This window comes from Pleurodeles waltl, chromosome 4_1 (genome assembly GCF_031143425.1).
Source record: "Pleurodeles waltl isolate 20211129_DDA chromosome 4_1, aPleWal1.hap1.20221129, whole genome shotgun sequence".
NCBI classification, from domain to species: domain Eukaryota; kingdom Metazoa; phylum Chordata; class Amphibia; order Caudata; family Salamandridae; genus Pleurodeles; species Pleurodeles waltl.
This window is the reverse complement of record NC_090442.1, coordinates 78,164,610-78,191,469: the sequence shown is the minus strand read 5'-3', so window position 1 is coordinate 78,191,469 and position 26,860 is coordinate 78,164,610.

Here is a 26,860-nt window from a genome sequence, read left to right as displayed (position 1 = left end):
GCTGATCGAAACCGGTACCTGTGAGACGAAGACTTCCTTGAATGCTGATTGAATTTGGTAAATATGAAAGGAAAATGTACAATTGCATTGTGGTTCTTTTAGGTAACCAACTGCTGATTTTTGATAAGGGCCCTAGTTAGGAGTTTTCCAAATTAATGTTGCTAAATTGTTTTTGCATGAAGTCCCACATGCAGATGCTAATTTGAGGTTAGATGAGGATTCATTTGATGCACGATGCAATTTGAGACCTTGTTATGCTGACTAATGTATGCAATTAGCCCATTACAGATTATAGTTTTAGTGTTTTGCGTTGCTATTATCGAATGCATTGTTATTCAAATGCTGCATAGATTGCATCTTTTTCGCCGTTATGGACAGCTATTAATGTTCATTTACATATATCATTTGGTGTTGAGACACATTTATATCGTGCTAGCTTTGTTAATATAGGGAAATAAATTCATTAACTTTGAATAAACTGGTGTGTTTATTCATGGCCGAAAGGTCATGGTTCGCCGAAATGTTTTCTGGATTAATTGTGAAGTGTTATGTTGATCAGGGCATTGCTTATGTCCGTTATTGATTATTGATTTGATTAAATTGATTACTCTCGGGTGAAGAGAGCCCCACTTGGTCAAAAGATTCATCGACCCAAGAGCGTCCAGATACAGGTAATTTATTAGGACGGAACGCTCTATCAATAGATGGTAGCAGAGGACGGTTTCGCCCTTTGGGACCCCGCTCGAGAGGTAACGGTTTCGCCCTTTGGGACCCCGCTCGAGAGGTAACGGTTTCGCCATTTGGGACCCAACTCGAGAGGTATATGGTGTTGAATTGAAGGTTACGCCCTTTGAGACCCCACTCGAGAAATATATGGTGTTGAATTAGATTTTTCTTGGGTAAAACAGATTGAGAGAATGATGATGCCCTAAGTCCCCCGCGACTTTCCCGGGATCTCGGAGCTTGCGAATGGAGAGAATGGAGGTGTGAAATCGGCGTTGGCGGTACTAGTGACGGTATGAGTGAAGTTAGGATTTTGCGCTTGCACAGCTTATTGCCGCAGATTGTTTGAAAAGGTTGCGAGGATTTTAGAGAATAGCGGAGGTGCCACTCCGAGTGTGAGAGTAGGGAAGTCGTCGAACTTCATGTGCATGTGGCGCTTTGTGCAGAAAAAGGTCCACGTGGTTGTTGTTGTTGAGACGGGCCCTGCGAGGTCAAGAGACTCCGGAGTATGTTGAAAAGTGTATGAGACACTTGTTTTATGCTGTGGTCTGGTCGGTTTAATAGGTTGACCGGGCGTGGTCAACGAGTCGGTACGTGTGTTAAGGGAGTGAAAGAAAACTTCGACTTCGGGCTTTGACAAATTCTAAGTGCACTAGAATAGATCATTGACAAGTTGAGAGCAGAGTCTGCGGGTCAGATTTGCTTGCGAAAGTGGGGACCGAGAAAGATGGAATAACTGCCGAGGCTAGTGAAAAATCCCTAAGGTCCTGAAGCGATTGTGTTACCCTTCCTGTAGTAAACCGACAGATCTGTTTTATTATTATTTGGTTGCTCGCGATACATGCTAGAAGTTGTTACGAGAGGAGCTGAGTGAAGGAGGACAAGCCGCGAGGCTTTGTCAGCCGCAGTGTGTGTGAGTGTGACGTCACTAGGAGCCGCGCTGGGATAGGTTGGTTGCAGAGAAGGGTCGCGCACGGATTGGACGCAGTCCGTGGGGCTCGATTGGAAGGGGAAAGGCAAGCGAAGAGTATTCCGGGAATTAAAGTCACCTATTGATTACAAACTTTGTGAAATAAAAGACGAGAAAATGAAATTTTTTAAAGCATTAAAGAGTGCGATGAAGGGGGAGTCTTACATTAAAGCGAGCGTAGGAGAGGAGACGCCACCCGAAGGTACACCAGCTTACATTGTAATGGAGGAAAGGGGGGTAGCTCCGTGCCTTTGGCTAAAGCAATGGCACAAGCTGACAGAGAGACATGGGAGCGTAGCGTTCCCGATCCATGGGACATTCAATATAAGGATCCTAGAGAATTTGAGATTCGCGATGTACGACATGAAGGTACCTCCAAGGCCAGCACAGTTTGAGGCTCTAGCGATTTGGGAACTAATGGCTAGACAGCAACAGCAGAAGAAGTTCGAGACCAGGATAAGAAGGTAGAAAAGACACTAGCGGACGCTAGGTGGGATAATGCACAGAAGGTGTGGAGGTCAGATATATTGCAGGGGATAAAATTGTTTCCCGCAATTGCTAAGGAAGAAGAGGCGACAGGCAAGAAAGCTACCTGTAAGACAAACAGGAGGTGTTCCAAAGATAGAGAGGACGAGGAAAAGTTAAGGAGAGAAGAAGAGTCAGAGGATGAGGAGTTCATCATGCAATTGCTGAACGACCGTCCACCACCTTATGCAGAGAGTGAACAAGGTCCAAGTACCAGTTCTGCCCCTCCGGCACCGGTACAGAATAATGAAACTCCGAATTCAGAAACGCCATCGGGATCTAAGGACCCGAGTTTACTGTATACCCCGCAGATACCGCAGGTTAGGAGAATATATCCAGATGTGCCTATATTGAAAACAGCAGAAAATTATCAGCCGCAGGTCCCAAGGTACTACAGCAGTGACAACAGTACGGGAATGATTCTAGATCCAACCGTAATGGGAGTACAGAATGGTCGCAACCCAACATTGGCACAAGCTGAATCAACCCAGTTTTTGATGCCTCAAAAGCAGATGCAGGGGGGAACCGCACATGCTCAGATGACGGGGAGTCAGACGGGCATGCCGGCAATGATGACCCATAGTGTGGGAATGAACATGCCTCAGAACCTGGGGAATGGACAGAACCCAGATGCGATATCCCTACCCATTACTGTAGGTCCACCGGTACCTTTGTACACTCAGCCTAACTTAGGTATGAGCGGTCAAGGATCAATGGTGCAGAATGGGACGGAAAGGAGGTGCATAGAAAACACTCCAGAGACAACTCCGATAGCGGCTCTGCCAACTGGATCTGGGTCCTTGATGGAGTTTAGTCCCATATGTGCTCAGTCAACAGTGGTGAGGTCGAGTCCCCCACTGATGATACCGCTATCATCGAACACTGAAAAGTTGCCGCAACCATCAATGGCAGTCAATGGGAATGCTACACTGATGGGGTTGAATGCGCAACAGCTGACACAGTGCTTCAACAGTCTGAATTCCACACAAAGCTCAGCCAGTGGGAAGGGAGAAGACTATATGAATAGGGTCAGGTTGAACATGGAAGCAGAAGAATTGGTGGAAGGGACTATGGGTTTGAATAGGTTAGAGTCCTACTCGGAAGAAGAGCTGAGGTATCTATGTCCCAGGATTACGAGAGAAGTGAACAAGGTACATAGAAGGTTGCAAGAAATAGCTGACAAAAACGGGGTTGAGATAGACAAGACAAAACACTTGAGCAGGAGCTATAGATTGGATTTCGGGACCACAGACTTTGAACACATGAGGTCAGCAGGCATGAAAACGCACCTTAGAGAATTGCTGCAGAGTGCACAAGTGTGGGGGTGCTTAGACAAATGGGAGAGCTGATGGGCAAAGAAAAAGGAAAAGAAGAAAGACAGTGTCCCAGAGCACAAGGAGAAAAGACCACAGAGTAGTGATGCAATAACCATGTTACCAATGAGGGAGACAGCAGGGGGAAAATTAGTACATGTGCCGTGGCACAGAAGCGACATTCAGTCTTTTACGGATGATTTTCCCAAACTGAGAGAGAAACCGATTGAATGGTATCAACAGACTGATAGGTTTGTGAAGCTTGCAAAATGTCTTTGGGAAGACCTGAACACCCTCTTTGAGATTGTGGTTCCGGCAGATTTGTGGGAAGACTGCAAAAGGGCTGTAGGTTGGCCGACAAGTGAACCAGAGAGAGACAGGGATACGGGTGCACCATCACCTATGGTAATGAGCTTGTACTATAAGGTGATTGAGCATTTGAAGACGAAGGTTGCCGCGAAAAATGTGGATTGGCAGAAGATTGATCGAACTGCCCAAGAGGCTAAAGAGTCGATTCATGGTTACTATGAGAGGTTGTTGAAGGCGTTCAAGAACTACAGTGGCACAGAAACAATAGAGGCGAAGGACATGCTTCATTTTGTGTTTAGATTTGTGGAAGGGCTGAGACCAGAGATAAGTCAGATGATAAAGACGCATTTGATTTGTTGGCAGTCGAAACCTATTGATGAGGTGTTGAATTATGCGAAATACTGTAGCGACGAAATTGAAGTGAAACAGAAAAGGTTGAAAGAGAAAGTGATGATGATGCAACTTAAAGCAGCTCAGACAGGTTTGCAAGGATTGCAAGGGTTCCAACAGCAGATACCGCAGCCGCAGCCGCAGGGAAACATGGTGTTTCAGCCACAGGCGAGAGGGAGAGGCAGAGGAGGCTTTGGGAGTAATGGTCCAGATTTGAACACTGTTGCGATTCCGAATGGTGTGCAGGCAATGAAAAGGGTGATGCCGTGTCACGTGTGCGGAATCGTCGGACATTGGAAACGCGAGTGCCCGATGGTGGTGCAGGAAGGTGCAGGTGTTGGTCAGCAAAACAATGATGTCAATGCATTCCAGACAATGAGGGGACCGAAAATGAGAGGTCCAAACCCAAATTTTCAGACCATAAATCAGCTGCAGGGATTACAGCCCATGCAGCCGCAGCAGATGCAGATGCCCCGTATGCAGATGACGCAAATGCAGCCAATGCAACAGCAGTTTCCCCTGGTACCTAATGAGCAAATGCAAATACCTTTGGCACCAGTGAGTCAGCAGCAAGTGATGGTTCCTCCACAGGTCTCGGGTCAGGTGATGAATACAAATGGCACAGTACAACAGTTCCCATTACACAGTGAGAATGGAATAAACAATGTATGGGAGAGTGAAAGTTCAGAAGAGGAGGGAAATTGTGTGCTTGCAGCATCCTTGGAAGTTGATCAAAAGGGTCCGTATGTGGAGGGAAGAGTTATGGGTCATCGTGTCTCATTCTTGGTTGACACAGGAGCCACACGTTCAACTGTTAGGAGCATTGAAGTACCAAATTTGCCACTCTCAGGGAGAACAGTTCAAGTAGTGGGAGTAGCAAACAGGTACCTGACGAACCCAATCACAGATCCAGTACAAGTCAGAATTGGTAACTATCAAGGGACACATAGTTTTGTGGTATGTGACTCAAGCCCGATAGCACTGTTAGGGAGAGACCTATTGTGCAAATTGGGATGTTCGATTATGTGTTCGGACGATGGAATTAGAATTCAGACGAGCAGTGATGGGGAAGAAGAGGACAGTGTAGAAGGGGATGAGATGGAAACTGTCGATGAAGAATACCCTCTGATTAACCTTTTTCCGATGATAACTGAAGAAGATATTCCAGCTGAATTACGGGAAACAGTCGGAAAGGAAGTGTGGGATATGACAGGAAAAGAGGTGGGATTGGTGAAAGGAGTGGAACCAGTGAAAGTGACCGTAAAACCCAATGTAACCTTTCCCCAGACCCCACAATTCCACATGGCACAAGACACCCTCATGAAAGTCGCCCAACTCATTGACGAGTTTGTAAAACAGGGAGTACTGAAAGAAGTGTTAAGCAGTCCATGTAATTCACCAATCATGGGACTAATAAAGCCGAGTGGAAAGGTCCGAATAGTGCAGGACTTGAGGAAAATAAATGACATCATAGTTAAATGCTGCCCTGTAGTACCGAACCCAGCTGTGATAATGTTTCAAATCCCTTGCGATGCCGAGTGGTTCTCAGTCATCGACTTGTCACAAGCATTCTTTTCGGTGCCTCTTCATGAGGACAGCCAATTTCTCTTTTGTTTCAAATTCTTAGACAGAATTTACAGTTGGTGTCGAATTCCTCAAGGGTTTTCGGAGTCACCGTCAATTTTCAATCAGATTCTAAAGAAAGACTTGGAAGCGTTAGAATTGCCATTCGAGTCAACCCTAGTACAGTACATTGATGACTTACTGATTGCATCTAAGACAGAAAGTGGCTGCACAGCCGACACCATTGCTCTACTGAACCATTTGGGAAGGAATGGACACAAGGTGTCTCCTTCAAAGTTGCAGTTCTGTCAGAAGAAAGTGAAATACTTGGGTCATCAAATAGAGAAAGGGTCACGGAGAATAATGAAGGAAAGAATAACAAGTGTACTTCAAATGAGTCCACCAAAGACAAGGAGGGAGGTGAGGAAGTTTTTGGGGATGGTGAGCTACTGTCGCCAGTGGATTCCCAACTTCTCAACTCTAGCAAAGCCTTTACTGAAACTGACCCAGAAGGATGCCTTGGATGAAATTGAGCTGAAAGGAGATGAGATGGATGCTTTTATTGAATTGAAAGAATGCATGTGCAGGGCTCCAGCTTTAGGTATGCCTGATTACACAAAGCCTTTCACATTGTTTTGTCATGAACGTGATGCATGTTCTTTGTCTGTCTTGACCCAAGCCCATGGTGGCATAAACAGACCAGTAGCGTATTTTTCAGCTACTTTGGATCCGGTCGCAGCAGCACTGCCAGGGTGTTTGCGCGCCGTAGCAGCAGTTGGTATCAGCCTCACTCAGAGTGAAGGAATAGTGATGGGACACCCATTAACAGTCATGGTCCCTCACTCAGTTGAGATACTCTTGACCCGCTCCCGAACGCAACACATGACTGGAGCAAGACTCACAAGGTATGAAACAATAATTCTGGGCTCACCGAATGTGCAGCTGAAAAGGTGCACTACGTTGAATCCAGCAACCTTGCTTCCCGGAGAAAATGCTGAAATTGAGAACGCTGAAGACGTCGAGCATGACTGCCTTCAGGTGACTGAATTTTGCACAAAACCCCGACCTGACATTAAGGATACTAAGCTTGATGAAAATGACCAAATTGTTTTTGTTGATGGGTCATGTTTAAGAGATGCATTGGGAATTTTGAAAGCAGGATATGCTGTATGTACTGTAACAGGTGTCTTGGAAGCGTCCTGGCTTCAAGGAGTCTATTCTGCACAAGTAGCAGAGCTTGTAGCCCTTACAAGAGCATGCCAACTGTCTACATTGATGAAGGTTACCATTTACATTGACAGTCAGTACGGGTTTGGAATTGTGCACGACTTTGGGCAAATATGGTCACAGAGAGGTTTCCTGACCTCTTCAGGGTCCCCAGTGAAAAACGGGGAGAGAATAAGGAAATTGTTACACGCCATTCAGATGCCAGCCGAAATTGCAGTGGTAAAAGTGTAGTGCTCATACAAAAGGACAGGACTATGTTTCCCTGGGAAATGCATATGCGGATCAAGTCGCAAGATTTTGTGCCTTGAACTGTATATTGCTCAGGGATGAATGGAATTTGATAAGTGAGCCAGAACTCGAACCAGCTGAAGCATTTGCCTTGAAGGTCGTGGATACAATGGATGAACTAAAAGCATTACAGAATAGCGTCAGGGAGGATGAAAGAGCTTCCTGGATTAAGTCACAATGTACGAGGAGACCAGATGAGTTATGGGTTTCAAATGAAGGAAAATTTGTTTTACCAAATGGTCTCTTATCGCAGCTAGCGCGGTTCTATCATGAGCAGGCTCACCTAGGGAGAGATGCCATGATAAGATTGTTCAAAACTGATTGGTTTAACCCCAGATTCCGTCAAGTTGCAGAAGCAGTCTGCCAGCGTTGTGTCATTTGTCAGCAGATGAACCCAGGAAAGGGAACGGTTGTGAACATGAGCCACATTGGCAGGGCGAGCGGCCCGTTCAGCAGAATGCAGATGGACTTTATTGAGATGCCTGTGCATGGAGGTCTGAAGTATGTGTTGGTGATTGTGTGCATTTTTAGTCACTGGATTGAAGCCTACCCCACACGTAGAAATGACAGCCTTACAGTTGCAAAACTATTGTTGAGGGAGTTGATACCACGTTTCGGATTCCCGATCTCTTTAGAATCAGATAGAGGAAGTCACTTCAATAACGAGGTGATAAAGTTACTTTGCGCAGCGCTGAACATTGAGCAAAAACTGCATTGTAGCTATCGCCCTGAAGCCTCAGGACTGGTGGAACAAATGAATGGTACACTGAAATCAAGAATGGCGAAAATATGTGCATCGACAAATTTGAAATGGCCTGACGCATTGCCTTTGGTGTTAATGTCAATGAGAAACACCCCTGACAGAAAGACTGGATTGTCCTTGCACGAAATTCTCATGGGCAGGGCCATGAGACTTCCTGCAGTTCCCGCAAACGCGCTTTTGAATATTACAGATGATATGGTGTTAGACTACTGCAAAGGTCTGGCTGACGTGGTTCGCTCTTTCTCTCACCAGGTGGAAGCAACCACCTTGCCACCGATCCAAGGTCCAGGACACACACTGAAAGCAGGTGACTGGGTCGTGATAAAGAAGCACGTGAGGAAGTCGTGTCTGGAACCCCGTTGGAAAGGCCCTTTCCAAGTGATCCTGACGACCACTACCGCTGTGAAGTGTGCGGGAGTTCCCAACTGGATTCACGCCAGTCATACAAAGAAGGTGTTGTGTCCCACAGATGAGGAAGTTGAAGCGCTGAAACTGCCAGTACCTGATAACAAAGTGCCGAGCGCTGAGACAGAGCAAAACAGAACTAGAAGCGAACAGGCAGAAATAGAGGAGAGAGAAATATTCTCTGAGGACGAAACAACCGATTCACTTGGGGAAGACCAAGGAGAAACCTCAGACAGCGACGAAGCAGCTGAAGGTAACAAAGAGCCTGAAGCAGCTGAAAGTGACAAAGAGCCTGAAGAAAGTAACGGTGACAAAGGGCTCGAAAGAGGTGAAGAAGCAGGAGAGCCTGATCAGAGGAGGGCTTTCCCAGAAGCAGACGGTACAGAAAAAGAAAAGGAAAACCTGATTGACTCCCCAGAAGGAGGGGACAAGGCAGAACAGAACGAAACTGTTCAAACTTCCTCAGAAGGGATCGCAGGTCCATCAAGTGGACACAGTGCAAAGAGAAGACAAAGTATATCACCAGTAAAACTAAGAACTAGAGAAAAGTTGAACGACAGTGAAGGGCCAAGAGTGAAAGAGAAAAGAAAGGAAGTGTCTGTCGTGGTACCAACATCAAGTGAAGAAAAAGACTTGGCCAAAGAGGAAAGTACCAGTGAGGCAGAATCAAAGAGAGATGCAAAATTGAAAAGGAAAAGGATACCAAACAGGAGATATTCCGGTCCAGAATGGGCATATGTAGTCAATGACGATTGGACCGACGAATTTGTATCTCTTAGCCTCGAGAACGAAGAAGAAGAGATACCAATAGAAAAGAAAAGTTTTATGGACACTATTGATTGAAAAAAAAAAAAAAAAACTGATAAATGACATTGCTTGCTATAATGTAACGTGATACAACCAGCTGAGACATTGCTAAACCAGATGAGACATTTGCTAACTTGATAAGACTTTGATAACCTGATTGACTCTTAAACCCGATTTGAGACAACGTTGCTAACTGATAAAAGACTGAGTTATTGCCGAATTGAGACAAATGCTGCTAACCGATAAGTGACTGGGCTCCTGAAGAAAACTGTGTGAACACTGCGCTCGTTCAGCTTTGTAACTAATTGCTAAATCGTTTCTTTATAAGTGCTTCTAGCTCTCTGATTCTATACAGATCATGACTAAGTACGCTACACAAAACAGTAGAGTGAAATATTGTAAATATGCGTGTATAGGCTTGTTAACTGCATGTGTACTAATAATAATGGCAATAGTGCTTGCAACGCGTGGTGAGGGTGAGAATGAGAAAATTGATGCTTCTACTTCTGCTCCTGTTACTGTCACTGAACTAACCGCATTGAAAAGACTAGAATTAGATGAGAGACACTTGCATGATAAGAAGGAACTTTCGTATAATGTTTTCTATCGCCTACTAAAAGAATATGTTGAGACTATGGATGCGAAAGATTGTTATGTGTGTACACAGATACCGACATCGGTAACGGAAGGGGTGACTTATCACCACATGCCTCTTACATATGGGATTACATGTAGTTTAGTAGCTTCTAGATTTTATGGTCAAACTAACATACAGTATTTTTATTCAAATTCTGATGTTACCTTTGCATATGTTCCTATAATAACGCAACTAAGCCAGATTGCTAAAGATTGGGATGCTAAAATAATGAGGGAATTTTTCGAGCCAATGCAACCTTTTGAAACAGCTCACACTCATAGGGAAAACCTTACCTGCTCGCTCTCTACAGTAGAAATAAGCTTTTTAGATCGCACAGATGATAGAAGGGCACAAATGAATGCGAAATTAGAAAAAGAGCTAAGTAAGAGGACTTCAGTAGATAATTATGCTTTTGCCGCAATAAAAACACAGGGAAGAATAGCTTTAGACGCTTGGCATGTAGGGAAATTTTGTATATATCGTGGTGAATCTTATTATGATAACATTTTCGTGGGAGCGAGTGAATGTAAACATACGTTTATCTTTAAGGCCAAATGGACATTCATGCTGAACGGACTTGACCCTGTCATACCTGGTGTATATTAAATTTGTGGGCATAATGCCTATTATCGTCTTCCAAAGGGATGGTGGGGGAGATGTTATTTGGGTATAGTGTTCCCAAAGGTTTATCAACTGGATGACCTATCAGTGATTCCAAAGACGCCTGGATCTCATCGTATCCAGAAAAGAGAGACCGCAGCTGCTGTGGTAGGAGATATATTTGGAGCCATGATTCCTTCATTGGGAGTTGTGTTGAATTCCATCAAAATAAGAAAGTTGTCTACTATAGTGGATAACATGTTGACAAAGTTTTCAGGTGCTATAATCCTGATGGATGCTGAACTTGCAGCGGAAAGAGCTATGACTCTTCAAAACAGGCTTGCCCTAGACATTCTTTTAGCAAAGGATGGCGGCGTTTGCAAAATGCTTGGTGCGCGTCACTGTTGCACGTATATACCAGACAACAGTGTGAAGATTAAAACAATGCTTGCAAATCTAACAAAAGAGAGTGCAGACTTGAAGGAATTGAAAGAACCAGGAGTTTGGGAGAAGGTTGGAAAGGGAGTTGCTTCAGTGGGAAATTGGCTTGGTAGCATTTGGAATGGAATATTACTAAAAATAATACAGGGAATACTAATAGTACTAATTTGCATTTTTGGGATTTGGGGAATAAAGAGGGGAATACTAATGATCATGGCAAGAATTAAGAGAAGGAAGGAAGAGAAAATGATGAAAAGAATGGCAGAAGAATACAAGGCAAGAACAAGGGGAACTAAAAGGCAAAGAGAACTGACAGAATTTTAATGGAATAAAATTTGTGGGAATAGTTTTGTGTGATGACAAGTAGTCATCAGAGGAGGGATTGATGACGCAGAAATGAAGGTTTTACATTTATTAGCGCATAAACGTAGTGCTGAAATAATCAAGTGTGACTTTAACCGAATTAATAAAGATTGTACGGGGACAAATGTGCCCTCAGAGTAGTTCGCCAACATTTATAAGCGTGCTTTATATAACGTGATGTATTAGAATTGTACTAATCTGACATAACCGTAAACGTGTGCCATGATTTGCTTGTTTGAAATGTTTTAACTTAGCATAACTTTAGTGGAGGCTTCGGCCTAGTTGCCTTGTCTCACGGTTTAGATGCTCGTGTTTTTCTAATGTGCTATTAAACGTGTATTTTTGCTTGAAGCTGTACTTTTCAAGTGAGATCGGTTCACATGCTTATCTTTAAGGTTTCGTGCCAGCCTGGCATCTTCTTATTTGCTCCAAGGTCAATCTGCAGGTGCAGACAATGGAAGCTCTGAAAGTGAGTTAATTGGTAAAATATGTTGCAACTTACGTTCCCGACTCCAAGGATAATGTATGCTTAGGTAGAAGCTTGTGAATTGTTGTTTTTGATTGGACAATTTGAGGCCAACCTATGAACCCTCCAATGGAAGACCCTACTGGATTTGAACTGTTGTTTATTTAAACCTGGTGCACAAGAAGAAAGCGGCCATTACCCGGACATTAGCCATTTGCCATTAGACATTACCCATTACCCGCCATTTGCCATTACCCGCCATTTGCAGGACATTGCAGCCATTATGGCCCATCTTGCCGACCTCGTCATTTTGCCATCTTCTACGATGCCAATTGATGTTCGACGCCATTTTGAATGAGACTTTGATGCTTTCTCTAATCGAGAGAAAGAGACTTTAAGTAATTCTCGCCCTAGAGACTTTAACTTTGATTTGCCCCTTTGCATAAAGTAGTAGTTTGTCCTTTTATCTTGCCGCTGTGAGGCAATTGCCCCGTCCACCCTGCCCCTTTGCCCCCGTCCCATGCTGATCGAAACCGGTACCTGTGAGACGAAGACTTCCTTGAATGCTGATTGAATTTGGTAAATATGAAAGGAAAATGTACAATTGCATTGTGGTTCTTTTAGGTAACCAACTGCTGATTTTTGATAAGGGCCCTAGTTAGGAGTTTTCCAAATTAATGTTGCTAAATTGTTTTTGCATGAAGTCCCACATGCAGATGCTAATTTGAGGTTAGATGAGGATTCATTTGATGCACGATGCAATTTGAGACCTTGTTATGCTGACTAATGTATGCAATTAGCCCATTACAGATTATAGTTTTAGTGGTTTGCGTTGCTATTATCGAATGCATTGTTATTCAAATGCTGCATAGATTGCATCTTTTTCGCCGTTATGGACAGCTATTAATGTTCATTTACATATATCATTTGGTGTTGAGACACATTTATATCGTGCTAGCTTTGTTAATATAGGGAAATAAATTCATTAACTTTGAATAAACTGGTGTGGTTATTCATGGCCGAAAGGTCATGGTTCGCCGAAATGTTTTCTGGATTAATTGTGAAGTGTTATGTTGATCAGGGCATTGCTTATGTTCGTTATTGATTATTGATTTGATTAAATTGATTACTCTCGGGTGAAGAGAGCCCCACTTGGTCAAAAGATTCATCGACCCAAGAGCATCCAGATACAGGTAATTTATTAGGACGGAACGCTCTATCAGTGGTTGGGCCCATCAATGCCCCTCTCGGTCAGGGTCCCGTGGATTCTTGGCTGTCTCTCTCAACAATTCCATTAGGTTGTCCTATGCTTGCGCCGTCTCTAAAGTTCACGGTCCCCTTTTTGCCTCCCTGAGTAGTACATCTCCTTCGCACCGGCCCATTTGTTTAACTCCCTGCGCCAGTTGGCTATGCTCGGAACCCTAGTGTTCTTCTAATTCATTGCGATCTCCCTCTTGGCTAAAATATAAGCTAAGTCTTGGAATCTGCTGGTGGTCTTAATTTTGGAAGTACATGGGAACCATCCCAGTAGGCAATGACTCATGGTGTATGGAACCACTTTCTCTATTGCCCCTGCTACCACTTGGGTCACCCCTTCCCAGAATGAACCAACCTGTGGGCAGTTCCAAAACATGTGTTTGAGTTTGGCACTGAGCACCCCACATCTAGGGCATGATGCTCCTACAGTGTTAAAGTGCCTTTTAATCTGCCCAGGGGTTAAATATGCCCGATGTAATACATAAAACATGATTAATTTAAATCTGGCAATTCTCAATCCTTTAGGGGTTCTCTCCAGTATTTGTGCCCAGCCCTTGCCAGGGACATTGATGTCTAAATCTCCCTCCCATTTCTGCTTTAGCGAGATCAGTGGTAGAGTTGTATCTATTCGTATGCTATTATATAGGTTTGTGACAGCCTTTGTTTGCCCTGTCGGGGTCGCCAGGTATGTACATGTGGTTTGTGTCTGAGGTTCTCCCAGCCCCGTCCGCCAACATTGTCGAAGCCCTGCCGATATCGAGCCATACAGTAAGAAATGACCTTTGGGGAGATTAAACTCTGCCCTGAGATCCTCAAATGAGCTCACTATGGTTCCAACCGTCAGCACACCTGCTGCACACCAAGTATGCAACCCTTCCCAGTCGCCCCTGCGCAGCAGCACCATTAGGAACAGCAGGAGGAGATCGGGGGAGTAAGACCCGTGGACCTAATCCTACACAAGTATTTGGTCCAGCATTGTGTGACAGTTTTCAGTTCAGGGGAGTCTTTCTCCCCCTTAGCGCATCGGATTCCCAGCACCACCTTCCGTAGTCACACCAGCAGAGGGGTGAACAGCTCCGCCAACTCCCCCAGACCTCGTTTGCTCGTTATCAACTGTGCGAGTCCCTGGAGTTGTGCTGCCAGGTAGTAAGCCTCAAAATTAGGCACCGCCAGGCCTCCCTCCGATGACGATCGCTGAAGAGTAGTCAGGGCCACCCGTCGCCGCCCACTACCCCAAATAAAAGACACCACCAGTGCATCCAAATCCCTAAAGTTTGCCCTGGGAAGCCACATCGGCAGGACTGTAAAGTAGTACAGTAGCCAGGGCAGAACTATCATTTTAAGGTGTGCTACCCTTCCTGCTACCAACAGCGGCAATGTCTACCAGAAAGCCATGCAATTCTGTATGGATCGGAGGGACTTTCCAACATTTCCCTCTAGGAGTTCTTGCGGGTTGTGATATATTCCGACCCCCAAGTATGCAAGACAGTGTGGTTCCCACACCACAGCACCTTGATCCTGGGGGGTGTCCCGTTTGACCCGAGGGGGAAGAGCCGGGTCTTGTCGCAGTTAACTCTGAGCCCCAAAGTGTCCCACGAACTCAGCCAGCATTTCCTGAGCCCTTGTAGATCTCTCTGCATATGTTTCAAAAAGTTAAGATCGCATATAGGGTGATACAATGGCTCTCCGTCAGCTCTTATACCCGGACCTCCTATTCCTTTCCGAGCTGCCGCTGCCAAGGGTTCCATTGCTAACGCGAACAGCAGCGGTGACAGGGGGCAGCCCTGCCTGGTACCTCGTTCTACTGTGTAGCTATCTGAAATTGTCTGGCAGGTGCGAACCCTAGCTGTTGGTTTGGTATACAGCAGCTTTACCCATGCGATGTAACCAGGCCCCAGACCCTTCTTCGCCATTACCGTGGAAAGGAAACTCCACTTCAGACTGTCAAAGGCCTTCTCGATGTCCACCGCCAATACCCGTGCTGTCTCCGTGTCATAGGTGGTGTCTCTCATGACTGCCAGCAGTCAACGTTTATTACCTGCCATATTTCGCCCTGGGACAAAACCCGCCTGATCTGGGTGTACCAATTTCGTCATGTGAGGGAGCAATCGCATTGCTAGGATCTTACTAAGGATCGTGTAATCTAAGTTTAACATGGATAATGGTTTTACGCCCCCCTTTCTGTCAGAACCTTACTGGGTTTCAGCAGGGGCACCACTATTGCCTCCCTATTTGTTGCAGGTAGTATGCCCTTCTCTTTTGTGGCTCTATAGAGGGTCTCCAGTCATGGGGCTAATATATCTGCACACATGGCGTAAAACTCTACTGGAAAGCTGTCTGTCCCCGGTGTCTTGCCTCTGGCTAACTCCTTAATGGCCCCTTTTATTTTGTGCAGTGTAATGATCCCCCCAAGTGCTCCATTATCTCTGGTGTGAAGGCTGTAAGTTTCATCCTCTCTACATATATTTCAGCGGTTTCCCCATCAGGGAGAAGGGTACTCCTATAAAGTCGCTTTTAAAAAGGGAGGAAGTGAGTGTTAATTTCCTCTCGTTTATAAAGGCTATTTCCCGCTTCTATCCTCATTTCCATGATGATCGAGCCTCTCTTGGTCGGTGATGCCACCCATGCTAACATGCGGCTTGCCTTATCTCCCTCCACATGCACTTGTGCTATGTAATTTCTGTAGTCAAAGCAGTGAAGGCGTTTGACCTGTCCAGCCATTATTTCTTTTAGGTCTAATATTTCCTGCTGTGGTTCTGGCTGCTCCGACCTATTCTTTTCTGCCTCCCACAGTTTGTTCTCGGCCTCAGTGGTCTCCCTGAGTAAGGTTCTCTGCACTCCTACAATGCCCGCAATGCACCTATCTCTCAGTACTACTTTAAAAGCATCCCATTCCACAAGGGGGTTACCAGTTGTAGCCTCATTGTGTGCAAAGAATTGCTCAATGTATATCCCCCTGGTATTGAAGGTCTTTGAGCAATTCAGGTTTGAGTTTCCACGTGTGGATACAGGGAAGAGGTGAGCCCCAGCCAAGTGTAATTAGTATTGCATTATGATCTGAGATAGTGCGGGACAAATACTCTGTATTTAAAATGCCGGGTAACACATCTGATGTGCAGAGGAACAAGTCCAGTCGCACATGTAACTCATGTAGCTATGAGAAGTATGAATAATCCCATACCTGACATCATAAACAAACATCCCCCTCTTAATACACAGCAACTGAGCGACCACCCTCTGACCTCTTCCCGCTAGAACAGAGCAAACAGCAGGATCAATCCCTTCCCCAGTAGGCCCCCTACCCATCCCAAATTCTGCACCATTTCCCCAGGCACCCCCTGCTTTCATAAACTACCTTTTCAGTGCTGCAGCACCAGTCAAGGTCTGACCTCCACTCCTGAAGACTAGACAGGGACTCCGTGCCCCACAGCTGCGCTATATTACGCTTGGAAATTATAGCAGCTATTGCCAAGCATGTAGCCTGCTGTCTCATCCAATGTTCCTCCCCCACTATATTTAAGAGCAGCAGTCCTGGATCCAGTGGGACAGTCTTGTCAAGGACCTGGTCTGCCTCCTTGGCCACCCCCTGCCAATACGTCTGCACTCTGGGGCAGGTCCATAGAATATGTAAGAAGGTGTCCTACATCCGCAACACCACAAGCACTGCGCACTCTGGGCCAGACCTATCTTATGCATCACTACCCTGGAATAGTATGCCCTGTGAAGAATCCAAAGTTGTACTGGTCTGAATCGTGTCCAAATGCCACCACCCTGGGACCCTGCCTCGCCGCCCCCCAGTCCTCGTGAGGTGCGTATATATTAATCAATGTTATGTTCCTGCCCTCTAATCTCCCGTAGAGCCACATACCTGCCTCCTGGGTCTATGCTACTATCCAGCAGCTGGAACGGGACCCCTGCTCCTATCCATATCAAAGTCCCTCTGGCATAAGAGGAGTATGTGGTGTAATATACTTGGCCCCTCCATCGTTTCTTTATGGCCCTCCTTTCTGCTTGCGTTAGATGTGTTTCCTGCAGCATTGCCGCTTGGATTCCCCTCCTCTGCAAATACAAAAATACTTTGTACCTTTTAGTCATTGTGTGCATGCCCCTGATGTTCCATGAGATAAATTTATATGAGTTTATTTTAGCCATTTGACTGTCCAGAAGATGCACGTTCCCACCCCCATCCCGCCCATCCTGGTGTCAGCAGCTAGTATCTCCCCACATTGTACATTTGATTTTGTAGTTAAGCCACCATAAGACTCAGTGCTCCCTGTGCAACTTGCCCAACAGTAACCTTCCCAACTCCCCTTCCCCAGGACAAAAGAGTGAACATCCCTCACACAAACCAAATACTATTATCTCAACTAGTCTATTGAAACTGGGGGCAGTCCTCTAACTTGTTTGGAGGAATTTGCCATGTCGCCTGATCTCCCGCCTCATCCATTACTTTCTTATTGGTGTTGGTGTGCCCAGCCCCTCCCTTTTAAGGTTCTTTCGCTCCTTCCACTCTAGGCAGAAGGGGTCAGTTCCCTCCACAGGGCCATCGGGGACATGCCGCAGATATGGGCCCCTTATTTAGTTAATGGAGGAAGAGAATTAGAGGATATAGTCCGACGTTCCAGGTGTCACCACAGGTCCCACCTCCTCCGAAGAGTGTGTTACATCTGTTTCTCTGTCCGATCCCAAATGTTCAATTTCCTCCCTTGATGTTTGAGAAAGGCAGGCATCTGGTGCGTGCAGGGAGGCCACTGCCTCCATTACCTTCTGGCATTCTTGTTGCACTTCTCTGTCTGAGGGGACTGATGTCTTGCGAGTTTGTATCTGCTGTGAACCCCTATTACGATGCTGCTGGCGGTCACCTGTGAGGGAGATTGAGTGTCAATCCACTGCCAGAGTTCCTCCTGTATGGTAAAAAATTGCATGCCTCCTTTGGCCATCACCCTCAGTCTTGCCGGGAATATCATTCCATATTGGATCCTTGTAGGAAAATGGCTGCTTGTTGCAGTTATCCCCCCCACTTTTTGTCTGATATTGATGCTGACTTGACTGAGAAGTGTGCTGGGACCCTGCTAACCAGGCCCCAGCACCAGTGTTCTTTCAGTAAAAATGTACCATTGTTTCCACAATTGGCACACCCCTGGCACACAGATAAGTCCCTTGTAAAAGGTACCAGTGGTACCAAGGGCCCTGTGACCAGGAAAGGTCCCTAAGGGCTGCAGCATGTGTTGTGCCACCGTAAGGGACCCCTCACCTAACACATACACACTGCCATTGCAGATTGTGTGTGTTGGTGGGGAGAAAAAGGCAAAGTCGACACGGCATCCCCCTCAGGATGCCATGCACACAAAATACTGCATGTAGGGTAGGTGAGTCACCCCTCTAGAAGGCCTTAAAGCCCTAAGGCAGGGTGCACTATACCACAGGTGAGGGCATAGCTGCATGAGTAATATGCCTCTACAATGTTTAAGTCCATTCTTAGATATTGTAAATACAGTGTGGTCATATTAAGTATGTGGTCTGGGAGTTTGTCAAAACCAACTCCACAGCTCCATAATGGCTACAATGAAAACTGGGAAGATTGGTATCAAACTTCTCGGAATAATAAACCCACACTTATGCCAGTACTGGATTCATTACAAAATACACACAGAGGGCATCTTAGAGATGCCCCCCGTATTGTACCCAATCCTTCAGTGCAGGACTGACTGGTCTGTGCCAGCCTGCCACTGAGGGACGAGTTTCTGACCTCCTGGGGTGAGAGCCTTTGTGCTCCCTGAGGCCAGAAACAAAGCTTGCAATGGGTGAAGGTGCTTCACACCTCCCCCCTGTAGGAACTGTAACACCTAGCAGTGAGCCTCAAAGGCTCAGGCTTCATGTTGCAATGCCCCAGGGAACTCCAGCTAGTGGAGATGCTCGCCCACCCGGACACAGCCCCCACGTTTAGAGGCAAGTCCGGGGAGATAATGAGAAAAACAAGGAAGAGTCACCCCCCCAGCCAGGTCCACCCGTAAGGTGACTAGAGCTGAAGTGTCCCCCTCCTTGGAAAATCCTCCATCTTGGTTTGGAGGATTTAGCCCAATAGAATTAGGGATGTGCCCCCCTCCCCAAAGGGAGGGGGAACAAGGAGGTTGTAGCCACCCCCAGAGACAGTAGCCATTGGCTACTGCCCTCCAGCCCTAAACACACCCCTAAATCTAGTTTTGAGGGGCGACCTAGATTTAGGGGCGACCTTGAACCCGGGAAATCAGACTCCTGATGACCTAAAGAAGAAGAAAGACTGCTTACCTGAAAGCCCCGCAGAGACGACGGAGACAACAACTGACTTGGCCCCAGCCCTACCGGTCTGTCTTCAGACTCAAAGAACCTGCACCAGCGACGCATCCAGAGGGACCAACGACCTCTGCCAACTCAGAGTACTGCCCTGCAACCCAAATGACCAAGAAACTACCGTGGACAGCGGCTCTGTCAAAACTACAAAGAAGAAACCATCTTTAAAGGGACTCCAGCCTCACTCCGGAAGCGTGAGTCCCCAACACTCTGCACCCGATGCCCTCGGCTCTTGTCCAGAAGAACCAACACTGCAGGGAGGACCCCCAAGTGACAGCACCTGGCCGCCCCTGTGCGGCTGAGGGTGTATTTTGTGTGCCTGTTTGTGACCCCCCAGTGCTCTACAAAAAAAACCTGGTCTGCTCGCCGAGAACGCAGGTACTTACCTGCTAGCAGACTGGAACTGGTGCACCCCTAGTCTCCTTAGGCGTCTATGTTATTTGGGCCCTACTTTGACCTCTCCACCTGACTGGCCCTGTGTTGCTAGTGCTGGGTGTTTGGGGTTGACTTGAACCCCCAACGGTGGGCTGCCTATGCCCCGGAGACTGAATTTGTAAGTACTGTACATACCTGCCAAACTAACTTGTACTTACCTCCCCCAGGAACTGTTGATTTTTGCAGTGTCCATTTTTAAAATAGCTTATTGCCATTTTTGCCCTAACTGTGTACCTTACTGTTTTACTTCCAAGTTCCATACTTACCTAAACCAAGTACCTTACAATTTATGTATTTACTTGACTTCTGAATCTTGTGGTTCTGAAATAAATTAAGAAAATAGTATTTTTCTATATAAAAACCTATTGGCCTGGAGTTAAGTCTTTGAGTGCGTGTTCTCATTTATTGCCTGTGTGTACAACAAATGCTTAACATTACCCTCTGATAAGCCTACTGCTCGACCACACTACCACAAATAGAGCATTAGTATTATCTAATTTTGCCACTATAAACCTCTAAGGGGAACCCTTGGACTCTGTGCACACTATCTCTCACTTTGAGGTTGTATTTCCTGGTTTGCGCCCCATTCCCCGGTTCTTACACATCCCAATCTATAAGTGACAACAGAAGGAAACTCTTGGAGAGATGAAAGCATCAAGAGAAATACATTCTCCAGTTAACTTTAATTACAAGCATTTTTAAGTGGAAGGAAAATACAAAATAAGGTTATGTTTGCTGAAAAAATCGGAATTCTACAAACTAAATCGTAGGGCTGGTATTTATACCTTTCTAAAACCAGTTTTCTGAAAGCTAGAGTTCCTGCAGCTGTATTGTGGCCACACACGTTTTTTTCTGTTTTCTTTTTTTACAACGAAAGAAGCATGGCTTTTATTCCAAATAAATGCTCTATCCAAAAGTATATGATACATTGTAAAACGCAATACAAACTTTTGCATAGTGTTTTCATCTCAGAAAATGCACTTGACAGTACAAGAAAAGAACTACTGTAGTCAAACTATTTACTTGGATGCCAAGTGTACTTAAATAGAGAGGGTAGAAAAAAATCCCATTTTGCATAATCCACAGAGCTTTTAGACATTAGTTATTTTTCAGCTGCTTCAACATTAGCGATGACAGAAGAAGAAGAAATTCTGCACTTTTACTCCCCGTGCAACTGCTGGTTCGCCAATGTACAGCTGCCCTCAATGAAATGTAATGCTTTTCAAGCAAGCTTCTGAAGTTTTTTGGGGGGACATCCAGTGGTGCCGGAAGGACATCACACAGGAAGTAACGTCACCTGCCTGTGCCAACATTATTGGGAACTGCGAGTATGGGGCCGGGAAAACAAAGAGATATTGGAAAATGGAGAAGGATTGCTCTTCTTCGACCTTTTAAAATGCATTATTCAGCAACTAACATCTCGAAGATTTCACAGTCAGCCCCTCTTTCCGAATTGCTTTGAGGTAAAAGAATAATCAGCGAAATAGTGGGATGGATTCCATTCTTACATGGCGGCATCTGGTAACAATTGAGGGGGTGGTGGCTATTTTTCCTTCTGGCAACGCGTTACTTCTAAAATGTTATTTAATTCTCCCGAAGTATTCTTCCTGGTTCAATTGTGGGCTGACTAGGGGCAAGCTATTTAAGATAAGCACAGTTAAGGTTTACTTTACTGAAATCTAGCCAGCTGCGTATTTGGACATTTAAAATGTAAACATTCCATGTCCCTGCTCCTAATGCCATCAGCAGCAGCTGAATTGTAGTTTATCTTTTTCCTGATGGTCAATAAAGGCATCGCATATCTTTAACTTTTTGGCCTTTCGGGCCTGTATATTAATTGCACTCCAATCCCTTTGGGTTAAGTTCTGCTCCATAAAACTGGAAAAAATATACCTTTGTCCTTTCAGAGACTGTTAGTCTCTATTAGCAAGAGGGTATGTTTTTTAATCTAATAGGACGAGGGTATGTTTTGTTTTATTTTTTTGGAGTTGAACTCGACCCAAAGGGATTGGAGCGCTTTAAAAGAGCATCCATTATATTACACCGGCTAACATTTGTTTTTCCTTAAGGCACGGGAAGCTGACCTGTTTGCCATGATGTGAATGCTGCGCTGACACCGAGCCTGGATCCTGATTCTTTAGTTCCAAGGACAGCAGTTCTGGCTGGCCATAACGCCACATCTTTTCGAGCTACTATGCGGTGGTTCCTGCAGAAATTATGCTTACTCGTTTGTGCTATCAATTTATTAGGAATAGGCTGCATTTTTAGCAATCCCTGTCTGTACGGTTTTCACAATGAAGTCAGTCCTCCGGCTTTTTGTAGGGCATGATTTGAGGCTGTCTTCCAGCAACATGCCTGTATTTTTTCTACCTCACATAGGCTGTGCTGTAAGCATAGCTTTTCTTCAGTTTACCTAGATTCTTGGGTAGCTGTGAATGGCACTTTTATTAGACTAAAGGATTACTAAATAAATCACACAATGCATCTACAACTATGCTCATTACTCATGCCCTTTGCTTTGGAGAAGTTGATTTTCAGTCTTACCCATGGTAAGCGACACAGTGGTGTCAGAGATAAGGGCCCAGCTGTTCCTGCCCTGGTCCCCTTTTCACAAAGTTAACCACACATGTGTTTGGATCTCCCCCACTCTATGAGTTATTCAAAATGCCGATGTCTGCCATCATATCTTCAGTGAAAATATCTGTATAAATGTGGAAGTGCTTAAAAAATAGTGTTGAAATATGTTGGTCTCCTACATAATTTTTGGATCCTTTTTTTTCTCTCCAGTGTTCTCTCAAAACGTCTTACTTGCTGTTGCTCACCTTCACATATTTTGCGCTTTCTGTTGCTAATGTCTCTTTAGCGCCATTTGGTTAGTGGTAGAACACACTTTAAAAGGCATAGTTCGACATACAAGCTCAAGAACCTACAGACACTGAACTAATTTCTACTTTTACCACAAGCAACACATACTGACAAAAGCACGCACATATTCTTATGCATATATAACCTAGTTCAGAATTTGTGCACACTTCCAGCCTGCAAGAAATAGACACAACACCTGCACTTTCAAGACAGATTGTATCCATCCACAAGCAATCTCCTCAACCCTTCCTCCACAAAGTAGCAATTCAATTTACATTTTAACCACTGTCACCTTACTTTAACATGCTGAATATTTTAGTGTTGAAAACCCATCTTGTTAAGGCCAGTGCTAGAAAAGTGGCTTAAAAGCTTTTCTTTGTGGTCTTCATTGAGCACCCCTCTGGACTGGTGATTAAGTAAGGATAACTGGGAGAAAGGGCCATCCATGGCCACCAAGCAAAGTATTTATTGATGAGCGTGCTAGCAGTATCCTTTGAAGAAACAAGAAACATAATTTTTTTGTCCAGGCCTACTGAATACCATATGTCAGCAAACGGGGCCTGTACTCACTGCTTGTGGTGGTATTGTTTTCCATTGCCTGTTTCTGAACCAAGCAGACTTCTGAGTTCTCACACCAATGTATGGGTAGCACATGCAAGTTAATTTTTTGCATTTTGTGCTTTCTAGTGATGTTTAGCAGATTATAAAACTGGGACTATATGTACAGAATGCAGTGGCTTATGACAAATTCCTAAATCAAGCTCAGATGACTTAAAGTGTTATCAGTTTTACAAAGCTGCATGCAGAAAGTGCTGCACAGACAGGGAAGGCAGAAATACCAGTCTATGAATTGTCAATACTTAAATCATTGTTGGCACTGCACTCAAAGCTAAACTTCCTGGTGGTGCCTGTAAAATACTGTTCCAGTGGCAATCCTAAATAGACCACTCATCTATGTTTTATATGAGGAGCCAAGCCAGCTTTCATCTTTTGCCCGCGGAGTAGGTATTTTGATAGGTCAGAAGTACTAGGGAGTGCCCTTACCAGCATCCCTGACGATGGTAAGAGGAGGAAGTACAGTTACAAGACACCTTGTGTCTCATTTCACCTGGGCTGCACACCCAGTATGGTGCTTATAGTGCCAAAGTGGTGGTTACACTTCCCTGCCTAAACCCCTTAGTCTTTACTATCCCCCCAGTAGTATTTCCCATTTTCCAGCCACTCCCCTCTGTCCCTCCCACATTTACTATTAATATGTATACTTATGTGTGTGGAGAGTCTGAAGCCAGGGCAGGTTGTTTGGAGGGGGGTGGTGGTGAGACCTCTGTACAGAAAAAGATAGGAGAGGCATAAACACTGCACATCAGTTTGTGAATAGCATTTTGTAGTACTTCAAAATATATTAGAAAATGCAGTTTGTGAATACGCCCCTCAGTTTTTCGAAACCCAGATATGGCTACATTCATCAATAAATGGCCTGCCCTGCAGTGAAATTTATGCTGGATCTATAATCACTGATGTGCACCATCCTGCTCACCTTCAAGGCCAGTTCGTCAGCTGTGAGAGTGGCGGCCATCACGTAAGCTGAAATTTATAAGTGCATCAATTACACGGAACTACATAGAGTAAGTCTGTATGCATATTCGACTTTGCATGGTGACCAAGGCATCCTTTTTAGGAATTAATCCTTCCTTGTAGTACAGAAAAAATGTAGTTAATTAACTGTCTTGACTGCAAAGCACTTGTAACATAATGTTTAAAAATATATATATGAACAAATGGAAATTACATATTCTAAACAGTTGCGTAGAAGTGGTTTTATGTTCACTGGTTTCTCTTTTTTGTTTTTTTCAGGACAGGGTAGACTGATCATTTGTAACTGAAAGTGCATAATTTCACACTGGGATAAAGACGCTTTCTCCTTAATGAAATTATGCATGACTCGTCAATCATTAATGGAGAGAATGCCTGTACCTGTATGAAAGAAGAGTGTATACTTTCACGAGCAAAAGTGAGAGATGTACAATCTGAGATTACTGTCTAAAAGGCAAGAAAAAGATATTCTATTTTGACCAGATAGATGGCAACTAATTTATATATATATATATATATCTATATATATATATATGTATATATATATATATCACAACACCCAAACCAATACCACTTTTTTATATCTGTACAGCCCAAAAATATGTTTGTGTTTCTCAAATCTACTCACTTGAAATTATTTATTTCCATTTTATTATAGCACAGGTGTATGGCACATGCTGAAAGTAGACGGCTATAAATCATTTGCAGGCAGCAGTCTGCATTGACAAGGTCAAACATCCAACAAAAAATCCTCGACATCATCAAAAATATTCAAGGGGTCATTTGCAATACAAAGGGTGGCTTGCTTTAAATTTTTATTTTCCTTTGGTATATTATTTCTGTGTAACAATCTGAAAGTATTAGTGTGGAAATATCTCAGACATATCTACTTTGTTTTTATGGTTTTAAAAACATAATTTTTTCACTGTTAGGTGAGATATGCCTAGATGTCAGATCATTATCCACAGACTACCACTTTATATTTTTACATTTTGTTTAAACTAGCATGATGGCATGTATATTAATACTCTGTGTGGCTATCTGCAGGCTGATGTGCAGGAAATGATGGAAGATTCCACTGATCCTTCCTCATAGAGAAGCGACCTTACCCCAAAGAGAGGACTGTGCAAGCTGGTGAAAAAGGCCAGGTATGTTTGGATAGTGCAAGTTTTCTCCTCACAGGTTTGAGTAAGATACATTTTTACCAAACAAATGTAGCAAAGGTGTCACTAAAGCTCATGTTGGAACTGCTGCCCTAGATGAAGAAACGGTTGGCGTTAATAAGGGGTAGCTCAAATGTCTTAATTGCCTTTAGGTACACGTAGTCCCAGTGGTTTTCAAACTTTTTAACACCACCCTCTCCCGTACGATAAAAAAAATAATTTATCTGCCCCGTCTCCGAATTTTTCACCATTATTCTTTTAAGTAGGCTATGTTTAAAAGTGTCTGGGCTTATTTAAACATTGCAGTTGAGTTTTGTTACCTTTTTAAAAATGCAATACATGTTTTCTGCTTAAAACAAAGTCCTGTTATCTGCATTATGACTTTTTTGGCCAGAACCTGCCCCCCCTTCCCCAATCCCCCCACACACAGTTTGAAGACCCCTGAGCTACACCCTCGTAAGTATGGGACTGATCTTATGACTCTACTTCTTTCTCTATCACAGTTCAGAAATGGACATTTTCTTTTTCCTCCATGACTAATGACCTAATATCACCTGTGCTCCTGTGACCACTCACCATAAAAAAACTGTACTGACTTTGGGAAGATTATGGTCTTGTTGCATTTTGAAGATAATGCCCTCTTTGGAAAAAAATCCTTATCTATGGTTTTGTTATCCTTTCAGAGTTTATGAAATCTGTGTACAGTCAACAAAAGCTGACCAACCATGAACAGCAAAACGATGCAGTGAAAACTTGCCATAAAGATCTTCCTTGCCAGATGAGAACTGAAGAAACCAGCAAATCTAGAAGCGAACAACGAAGTACCGGTTTTCATTGACCATTTCTTGTCTACTTTTACTGTTCTATTTTATGGTAACCTGAGCCCTTTTGGGACCTGGTATGTGTTTCACTTGAATAAAATGAATGTAGAAGTCATTTTGGATCCATTTTATTTCAACCTCTGTTTTGTTTAGTCTTTTCCCACTTATCACACATGAAGGCAATGTCTACTGAATATTGGGGAGTATCAGAAATTAAAAGGCTTCTTTTGAATTCAAAGTGTGTTGTATTCTGTCTAATTCCTACCTCAGATTTTTTTTATACCACCCACAAACCCACCACCACCTTTTATTGCACAGAAAATAAAGTATTATGCCACAGCCGTAGTTTAATTTTAGCTGCTTATTAGTTACTTAGATTTGATTGGAATGTATAAACAAGACACATTTCTTACATTCAAACACAATTCCCTTTTGTACAGGATGGTACATGGGTCCTGCACCTCACAGTACTTCTTTAGCAACAGATTAATTGATCTAAAGTACTTGATGGGCACTAGATTTGAGAAAATGTGACCATAGAATGTTCATATCATAGAATGAATATAATAGAATCTTCAGTGAGTATTACAATCCTCACTCGATAAT